The sequence below is a fragment of the Poeciliopsis prolifica genome, unplaced genomic scaffold (genome assembly GCF_027474105.1).
Source record: "Poeciliopsis prolifica strain line A6 unplaced genomic scaffold, Auburn_PproV2 SCAFFOLD034, whole genome shotgun sequence".
Lineage (NCBI taxonomy): Eukaryota > Metazoa > Chordata > Actinopteri > Cyprinodontiformes > Poeciliidae > Poeciliopsis > Poeciliopsis prolifica.
The window spans coordinates 1,038,321-1,046,174 of NW_026562409.1; the positions used below are offsets into that span (position 1 = coordinate 1,038,321).

The window sequence follows — 7,854 nt, forward strand, 5'->3', positions numbered from 1 at the left end:
ATTAATGCAGCTACATTTTATCTTGGGGTTTTGGAAGGAGGCAGGAGATTAAATCTGTCAGTGACTTGATGTCCATTGAGGCTGAAGTTGTTCCTCTGCAGTCTGGAGGTTTTGTGCTGCTCCACCCAGAACATGTGAAGCTTTATTTCATGGTTTCTTCACTCAATAAATGTCCCTTTTGTCCTTGAGTTAGTTCAGGTGTTCCTGCTGCCGCATGTCGCTGCTGCTCTGGAAACAGTGCAGCAGCATCATTAGATGCTGTTAACAAGGTGTTGGGTTGGGTTCTGACCCAACAGAACCAGCAGCATCATGGAGACCAGGGAACACAAACTATCCACTGACTTTCACTTTATTGTGCTTTTGTTTCCTCTGCTGTTCATCCTGAATCAAGAGAGCAAAATTTAGAAAAAATGTATTTTTTTAATTGCATTATATTTTTCATCCCATCGTTATCGTTTTTTTCGTTCTGTGTAACAAAAAGGAAAACAATAATTTTTCACCTTTTTGGCCAGCTCTCATTCTTTATTGGCTAAATAATCTAAAGTGTAATACTGGGAGCAGAGCAGAGGTTCATTTAGCCTGAACAGCAGCAGGTTCAGTGGTGAAACGTTCGATGGTTTGACCGACCCGCCTTCACAGGACTCATCTCCTCTCTGATGCTGCAGCTCTGAACCTTCGTGATGCTGCAGCTCTAAACCCTCATGATGCTGCAGCTCTGAACCTTCGTGATGCTGCAGCTCTAAACCATCATGATGCTGCAGCTCTAAACCTTTGTGATGCTGCAGCTCTGAACCTTTGTGATGCTGCAGCTCTAAACCCTCATGATGCTGCAGCTCTGAACCTTCGTGATGCTGCAGCTCTAAACCCTCATGATGCTGCAGCTCTAAACCTTCATGATGCTGCAGCTCTGAACCTTCATGATGCTGCAGCTCTAAACCCTCATGATGCTGCAGCTCTGAACCTTCATGATGCTGCAGCTCTAAACCCTCATGATGCTGCAGCTCTGAACCTTCACGATGCTGCAGCTCTAGACCCTCATGATGCTGCAGCTCTAAACCTTCATGATGCTGCAGCTCTGAACCTTCATGATGCTGCAGCAGCGTTTTATGTAAACTCGGTTATCGGCGTTAAATCATGACCAGCCTGCAGTTCATGTTTCTGACGACCTGAACGTCAAAAAATATGATGATCAAAAACATGATCAACTTTTCTCTGTAGCGCTGAAATTCATCTAAATCTGTTAGCTTCATTCATTGTTACCCCCAATAAAATAACATTAGAATAATAAACATTTAATTATGAACATTAAATAAAATGAAGGTTCATCTTTAATTATTGTCGAGTTTTTGTAAGAAATTTCCCAGAAAATGGAAACAAACAGATAAAACAGTTAAAAAATTCCAAGAAATTTTCTTTTTTATTGACTTAAATTTAGTTTAATATTTTCCCAAGAATATTAACACAGAATACATTTAAAGAGAAACACAGGCTTAATTCTTAAAACATAATTAATCCTCTTTTCCCAAGATTAATAGATAAACTGAGAAATAATAAAATTATACAAGTTTGAGTCTGAAATCTAGAAAATTCAGTTCTTATGTTATCTTGAAATATTGTATTTACATATTTATATTTTGTCAATAACTTTTTCCTTTCAACAAATCAATTAAGCATAAATGAAACATTATGCTTAATTAATGTATAAAACAAAAGAGTGGAAAAGTTGATTTCTGTGCTTTTCATTTTTCCTTCAGTTCATTTGGACTTTGCTGTTTTTCTCCTTTTTGCCTGATTTGATTGTTGGATCTGTAAAGTTTCCTGGTTTCCACGTGAAGCTGGTTTGTGTCCACAGAGCTGCTGCGCTGCGGCTGAACCGGACCGGCGGCTTCGTCCTGCTGGGAACCAGAACCATCATCCCAGTCAAGGTAAAACCAACCAAAACAGTTTGACCCAATCTGAACCAAAACTCAGATGTTTGTGTCAAACATAAAGAATGAAGCTGCCGGGTTCGTCTCCAGCTCCTCGGCATTCAGAACTCAGTGAACTGGACTCATTCTCATTCGCGCCTCATCATCATCAGGCCCCATCAGGCCTGCACACTTTCATCTGATTATCCTGGATTTGCTCTGTTGGAAGAACCGAAGCTTTCTCAGGAAAGTTTCTGCTCTCAAACTTCTGAGAATTACTGCAGGCTCTGCAAACATGCAGGCTCCTCCAGCCTGCAGAACCTCACAGAACCTCACAGAACCCCACAGAACCTCACAGAACCCCACAGAACCTCACAGAACCCCACAGAACCTCATAGAAACTCACAGAACCTCACAGAACCTCACAGAACCCCACAGAACCTCACAGAACCCCACAGAACCTCATAGAAACTCACAGAACCTCACAGAAACTAATAGAACCCCACAGAACCTCACAGTCCAAACACATCTGGAGTCAAATGAGGATATATTCAGAACCCAGAAACGGTTTTAGGTTGTTCCCACTGACAGCTGCAGCAGAGGCGAGTCGCTTTCTCCAGCACACAGTAGAAAACTGTTAGCAACACATAAAACATTATTTTTATCAACTCAGAATTGTGTGAAATGAATATTTGTGAGTCTGGCACCAATTTTTGTGCTTCAGTTTGTTATTCTAAAAGTTAAAACATAAAGTTCTGTTCCAGTGAGCTGAGTGAAGCTGAGCTGTTGATTCCATTCAGAGAATAAACTGATGGCCCAGAAACTCGACTTCATTAAAACCGTCCAGGACTTACTCGGGCCGGCCCGGTGCAGTGGACTTAAGCAGCCGATGCTGCAGCCGCCGCCGATGCTGCAGCCGCCGCCGGCGCTGCAGCAGCCTGCTGGTTTATTGTTCAGAAAGCTGCTTGATGCCGTCAGCTGCTGTCATTTAATGGAGACGTTTTCACAAAGGAGACGAGCTGGAATGTCGTCCTGCCGTCCCTCCAGAGCTGCAGTGATGCTGGTGGGATTGGGAATAAGTTGAAAGATGAATTAAGGAGATGAGCCTTTAAAGCTGTGACTGTGTTAAAGCTGTTAGCTGACAGCTTTTCTAGCTGCTGTGACTTTGACATCGCCACCGACTCCACCAGGTGTTAAACCAGGACATGACCTTCAGGCCACCTCATTGGACTCCAGTCCGTTTTCCTATAAAGTCCGGTTCGGTTAGTGATGTGTGAATGCTAAGCTAACTCTGGTTCAGTTGAAGTGAACTCCAGTTTGGTTTAAATATGAACGTCAAGCGGACCTCAGACCGCTCCAAAAGCAGGAAGTGGACTATAGAAAAAGGCATTCTGGGAAAACACAACCAAAGCTAACATGCTAGCCTAGCGCTAGCAGCAGAAATGGCTCCTGAACTTTAGACAAAGACTAAAGAGAAATCCTCCATCTTGTTTCATCTGGTGAAACAGGAAGTTGCTCTCAGTGTCTTCAGAAGTTTTAGTGTCATTTCTTGGTGCAGCGCCCCCACAGGCCAGGAGGGGAACAGGCTGGTTGGACTCAGAACCACAGCAGCTGCAGGTGGAGCAGATGTTCTGGTTCCAGTAGAACCGGGTCGACCGGACCATCAGGAGGGAAAACAGTCTTAATTTCATCTTCAGGACATGAATCTGAATGGAATCATCAGGAAGACATGAATCTGATCAACCAAAGCCAAATAACAAAATAAGTGAATGATGAATCTGTTTCTTCTTAGTGATGACAGGAGAGACAAAACAAGAGGAAACAATTCAGCTGAAACATGAAGCTGTCAGTTCATCAGGAGATCCAGACTGAAGGAACCCGGTCTGGATGGATGGATTCATTTTAAACTCAGGACTAAATGATTTTCCATCCAAGCCTCTGAACACAAAACGAATCATCTTCCTCTTCCTCCTCGTACGCCTTACAGAGAGTCTGCAGAGTGGGATGATCTCCGATTACATTTGTGAAAGAAATGCTAAGTGCTGATTTCTGCATGAAGTCACTCACGGATAAAAACAGAGCAACAGCCCATAAAACCTGCTGAGAGTCAGACAGGAAACCTGAGCAGTGTGTGATCCGGCCATCAGTCCAGTGGAAACATGGCGGCTGAAGCCCCACAGGGCAGCTGGCAGCACAAACGCCTCACCATATGGTGGAACCAGGCCTCCTCCCCCTCAGCCCGGGTTCTGGACCCGGTCCTGGAAAACAACACAAAGTCACAAAACAATACAAACAGACGTATTCTAAATAAGATGATAGTGGATGGTTGTTGGTTTGGAGAGCTCCAGTTTCTTCAACTCAGTTTAACGAAACACAACTCAATAAATCACAAACCCCCAGATACCCGGTGGACACAACTGCAGGAGAAATCTCAGCAAGTTCAGCACCGGCAGCATCTCCGCTCAGCCGGCTGCAGGGGGCTGTCAGCGTTCAGTCAGACACCAGCGTCGCCGCCGACAGAACAACTCACTGACGGCTGAGACTCAAAAGGTGAAGCCTGGGATCAGAGCAACAGGAACCTGCAGAACAAAACATCACCAGGAACACAGCATCAGTTACTTCAGTATGTCACAAGCAGGTCCAGCATGGAGGAGAAGGGGTTAAAGAAACAGGATCTGACAAAAGAAGCGACTGAACAGGGAGGATAAAACACCGACGAGTGGAAATGAAACCACTGCTGTGGGAGCATGAAAATCTGAAAATACAGTAAAAAATAGAATAAAACATTGAGATAATCAGAAACAGAAACAAAAAGTGGTAAAAAACAGTCAACTAATTAAAAATATAACTGTATTTACCATGGCTACGCTGAGGCTTCACTTCCACCTCTAAACGATCTGATTGGACACTGGAAAAAGATTATTGTTGTGTTTCATTTGTGCTAAAAGGAGTTAGCCAAACAGTGAAGCTATCCAAGGTGAAAATAGCATCTGAATGCTAATATGTAGCAGCTAACGCTAATGTCAGCGTCTGAAAAAGCTCCATGAAGCATCAGGACTTCCTGAAACTCTTGGCTCAAACCTGAAGGTTGAAGAACAGATTTAAAAATTTTGCTTATTTTCATGTTTTCTCTCGTTAAAACGTGATTCATCTTTAAATCCATCTCTTCCCAGTTTTCTACTTTTTTGCTCTCCTGCTCAGTCGACATGGAGAAACTGCACTGACATCTTGAAGTGACTTTCATGACCTTTATGACGCTTTTAAAACCGACGGGATGCAGAGGTTCTTTTGGGCTGCAGATGAACCTCCCAGCTGTTATCAGCCTAGTACATTTGAACATTCTTCCACCGTTTCATTGGTGCGGCTGAAACCTTCCTGGGTTTTACTGCAGGAACAGGAAGTTCCTGCAAGTCTTTCTGCTCATTGAGTTGCAGATCCTGAGCAACAGGGTTAGAAAGATCAGGTCTGGTGTGAATACAAGCAAACATCCAACAAACACAGAAACCTTAAAACTGACAATTCATCTCTTATTTATTGAAAGATTCTTTTGAGCAGAGCGGCTTGTCAGAAAAACATGAATGAATGCGAAACCGACGGAGGTGAAGTGAAGTCATGGTTCCACGTGGCTCCTGTGAGCAAAGGCCCCATGAGGCTCCATGAGGCTCCATGCGGCCCCATGAGGCTCCATGAGGCTCCATGCGGCTCCATGAGGCTCCATGCGGCTCCATGCGGCTCCATGAGGCTCCATGAGGCTCCATGCGGCTCCATGAGGCTCCATGTGGCTCCATGCGGCCCATGAGGCTCCATGAGGCTCCATGAGGCTCCATGCGGCTCCATGAGGCTCCATGAGGCTCCATGCGGCTCCATGAGGCTCCATGCGGCTCCATGAGGCTCCATGAGGCTCCATGAGGCTCCATGCGGCTCCATGAGGCTCCATGAGGCTCCATGCGGCTCCATGCGGCTCCATGAGGCTCCATGAGGCTCCATGAGGCTCCATGCGGCTCCATGAGGCTCCATGAGGCTCCATGCGGCTCCATGAGGCTCCATGCGGCTCCATGAGGCTCCATGAGGCTCCATGAGGCTCCATGCGGCTCCATGAGGCTCCATGAGGCTCCATGAGGCTCCATGAGGCTCCATGAGGCTCCATGCGGCTCCATGAGGCTCCATGAGGCTCCATGCGGCTCCATGAGGCTCCATGAGGCTCCATGCGGCCCCATGAGGCTCCATGCGGCTCCATGAGGCTCCATGCGGCTCCATGCGGCTCCATGAGGCTCCATGCGGCTCCATGAGGCTCCATGCGGCTCCATGAGGCTCCATGAGGCTCCATGAGGCTCCATGCGGCTCCATGAGGCTCCATGAGGCTCCATGGGGCTCCATGCGGCCCCATGAGGCTCCATGAGGCTCCATGAGGCTCCATGCGGCTCCATGAGGCTCCATGAGGCTCCATGCGGCTCCATGCGGCTCCATGCGGCTCCATGAGGCTCCATGCGGCTCCATGAGGCTCCATGCGGCTCCATGAGGCTCCATGCGGCCCCACTGACAGTTAAACTCATTTTAGTACAACTGCAACACAACAATAGTCATTTCCAGCATCCAATCAGATCCAATGAATCCCCTCTGGGAGCAGAGAGAAGCTGCTTCCTTGTTAGCGGATGTAGCGTGTGCGTCAGATTTACGGCCGTACCAGAAACGTGCATCAGAGGTTCCAGCTCAGGGAGCTGAAAAGGATAAATGTTGTGGTGCAGCGGATGTTCAGGCCGCCTGAACGGCAGTTTGGTTTGAGTCACATATCTCTGAAGCTGACATTCATAAATAATGTGTTTGATTTTTCAGCCAGCAGATGCAGCAGCAGCTCAAAGGCCAGCAGGTCCCTGCAGAGCACCAACAACCCTGCAGCCTGTAAACAGGTAACGTCAGTTTGTCTCAAGCATCATCAGTTACGATGCGTCTCATCGTTGTTGTTCATCAGTGGTGAAAACTCTTTAAAAACTTAATGCAGGTTATGTTCAGAGTGCTTTAGCTTTGGGATTCTGCAGATTTATTGTCTGAACTTCATCTGTAAGGTGGAAGAAAGCCAACATTTTGTTTGACCTTCAGAATATAAATGTGTTGCTATAATGTGCAGCAGTTTGAGTCATTTCCCTCATCAGCATCATGCTTAACTTCCTGAGGCGTGTTAAAGGGAACCAAGTCTTCTGCACTGCATGATACGAAGAGATGCCTGCAAAATAAAAACCTGAGAGAAAATCTTAGTGCCTCACTATTTACTCCTGGTGGAGAAAATGAGGATGATCAGAGCAGCTCGTCTTCTGAAAAGCCTTTCGGATCTCAGTAGCCGCTGTGAGCAGGGCCGCTCCCACTGCTCGCATGAACCCGGGCCAACACGATTCATGCCAACCCCGTGACCGACTCCCCTGGGCTGAGGCCACGCCGTGCCATCGCAAGCAGGACAGTCGATGGACGGACAGTCGATGGACGGACAGTCGGGCGGCTGAGGTTTGGGCTCCACATGGCAGAATCTGCTGGTAAACAGGACGACCGAAGTCAGCGTTCACGTTGGGAACGGTGGGAAGTCCGATCGGCGGAAACTCTGGGCATGTGGCGGTAGGAGTGGCTGGCCGCCATGTTTTGCACGGCTAAGGTGAGGCGTCGCTCGCTCCTCTGTGTTTGTTAGGATGTTAGATCGGTGCAGGAAAGGAAAAGCACATTGCGTCTTCCAGTGTCACGTTTAACCCTTCAGGAGCTCAAACACATCCAGCTCCAAAGATCCTGACCTCCAGCACCAGCAGCTCAGCTTTACTTCCATCAGGTTCAGCGCTGTTGCTGCAGGAGATCTGGGCAGTGGGGGAGTTTTTCCTTCCCTTAAACTTTAGTGACAGCAGTTTAACCGGAGGCTAGATTTCGTCACATTCCCTCTGCAGCCCCCTCCTCAGCATCCCTCTCCCCC

General features: G+C 47.1%; 1 long non-coding RNA gene across 2 annotated transcripts; it reads right to left on the minus strand.

Annotated features, from left to right (window-relative positions):
- Positions 1-1,541: 1,541 nt before the first annotated feature.
- On the minus strand, positions 1,542-7,271 carry LOC129373954 (uncharacterized). Of its 2 annotated transcripts, none has more exons than XR_008607432.1 (3): positions 7,169-7,271; positions 4,312-4,486; positions 1,542-4,165 (listed from the first exon to the last, which is right to left on the minus strand). It is a non-coding gene; the product is annotated as an uncharacterized LOC129373954 (long non-coding RNA). The 2 variants fall into 2 exon arrangements; XR_008607433.1 differs by having other exon boundaries at positions 4,302-4,486.
- Positions 7,272-7,854: the final 583 nt, after the last annotated feature.